Source organism: Spinacia oleracea, chromosome 3 (genome assembly GCF_020520425.1).
Source record: "Spinacia oleracea cultivar Varoflay chromosome 3, BTI_SOV_V1, whole genome shotgun sequence".
Lineage (NCBI taxonomy): Eukaryota > Viridiplantae > Streptophyta > Magnoliopsida > Caryophyllales > Amaranthaceae > Spinacia > Spinacia oleracea.
Window position 1 is genome coordinate 86,656,734 of NC_079489.1, and position 2,455 is coordinate 86,659,188.

The following is a 2,455-nucleotide window of genomic DNA, read 5'->3' on the forward strand; positions in this document are numbered from 1 at the left end:
TTTCAGCTTATTATTCACTCAACTCCACACTATAAACAAGCCACAAATTGTCACCATTTTCCAACAAAATCAGTTAACCAAAAATTGAAAATCATTCTCCCTTGTTTCCTCTGATTCGAGCCACCACAAAAAACACCACCAACAACCACAACTGCCACCACCTCAACCACCAACTACCACCACTATCACCTCCGTCCCACACCACTCAACCACCCTGACCACCGCCCACCGTAACACGCACCACCGTCCCCTGCTTCCCCTCCTTCGCAACTCCCCTGCCTCTCCCTCTTTTCTCTTCGATGTACCACACCCGCAACCACCAACTCAGCACCACCACCACCACCTCCATCCACCACATCCACCTTGTAAACAACAGCCGCCCCCAAAAACTCCGGCGAACCGTTGCGCCGCCGCCCAGAACCAAACTGAAATACCCCCTCCACTGTTTTGCGCAACCTCTCCCCTGCCTTTGCTCTCCTTCGCGCCCAGCCGTCGGCGCCGCCGTGCCGCCACGTTCCACCTCCCTTCTCTTCTGTGCGCAAGCCACGACCACCGCACCTCCCTGAACCACCCCACGTTCCCCTCCCTTGTTCTCTCCCCTTTTCGCACCCCCTCTCTTCCTTGTTTCTCCGCCGCCGCGGAACCACACCATCACCATCACCTCCGGCGCGGTTTGCGCTGCTGCACCGCCCAGCTCAAGCGGCCACCCTCCCCTCCCTCCTCTTCTCTCTTCTCCTATCCTCCTCCCTTTCGTGCTTCTCTGCTTGCATCCCCTTTTGCTCGTGCTTTTCTTTCCAGAAAACCAAAACCAATATTTGGTCCTTGGTTTTTATTCTCCTTAAAACCCACAAATTAATTGGGCCACTCTAGTTTGGGCTTTTGGTAAGAAACTAGTTTGCTATTTCAGATTTTGTAACTTATTAATCTCCATGTTTTAATAAAAATTTTATGATATAATTTATTATTATTTACTAACAAATTGTTTACTATTTTCAGGTTTAATTATCGATTTTCCTAAAATAAGTTACTAGTTTTAATTTTCAAAAATAGAATTTAAATAATTGTTATGTAAATTGATTTATGAATTATAAATTTATATTTTTTTTTTGAAATTTCGATTAAAAACAATATTTTCTTTAAGTTTATGAAATTATATTTTTATCGAAATTCGTTATTTATAACATCACTACTTATAAAATTTATTATTTATAAAATATCGATTTTAGATTATTTGTCGATTTAATACTAATTCGATAATTTAATATTTTGAAAGAAATTGGACTCGGGGCTTAGGAAGGACGATCCATCAGACAGGAAGTATAAAAACTACGGTTGAGGTAACGGTTATTGCTAGTACCCGCAATCCCTTCGAAATGTATTTATGTACGAATGATGTTATGAATGATTGATGTTTTATAATGATGTTTTATGATTTGCGGGATTACAAATATGATTCGATTGAATTGTTTTATGATAATTCAGCTTTATGCAAAGTATCGATTTAATGAATTATTATTCCTGAAAAAAATGATTTTATGAAATAACGAGATTTAATGGTTTTGTTGAACCACCCTGAATGAATGAGACTTTCCTGATTAATGTTCAACTAAAAGAAATGTAAACATGATAAATGAAAGTGTAAGAACTGGTCAAGTTCCCTTGTTATGGAGCTCAGGCTCCCCCTGATAAGAAGCACTGGCTTCCCCTGATATGGAACTAAGGTTCCCCCTGATAAGAAGCACTGGCTTCCCCTGATATGGAACCAAGGTTCCCCCTGATAAGAAGCACTGGCTTCCCCTGATATGGAACCAAGGTTCCCCCTGATAAGAAGCACTGGCTTCCCCTGATATGGAACCAAGGTTCCCCCTGATAAGAAGCACTGGCTTCCCCTGTTATGGAGCTCTGGCTCCCCCTGTTATGAAGCACTGGCTTCCCCTGTTCGTAGGAGACGTCCTACCATGTTTTCCTGTAATGTCCTGACGACCAGAATAATACTGTTAAAAGGAAAAAGATTAATGAAATGATTTTCCTGAAATGATGTTCCTGAAACGATATTAATGAAATGATATTCCTGAAATGATATTTTTGAAATGATGCTTCTGAAATGATGATTTATTAAATGTTTTACTATATTCTATTCTCCCTGTTTATTAAATAAAATGAATTGAAATGATGTTACGATGCTAGGGTAACTCGTTACTGATTCTTCGGCTCACCGTTTTGTTTTCCGTTTTAGGTACTGCTGGGGAACACGGAAACGACTAGTGGCGAGGATTTCACTATTACAAAGTCCACCTAAGTTAATGTTAAGTTGTAACAAGTTTAAGGGAAGATTCTTGATTAAGTTACCTACTTTTATTAAGGAATTAAAAAGGATTATTATGTTAATTTTGGAGTTTAATAGCTTATGATTGATAGTTGCCTTGTAATTCCCAAGAGGGAGTTACGGCATGTA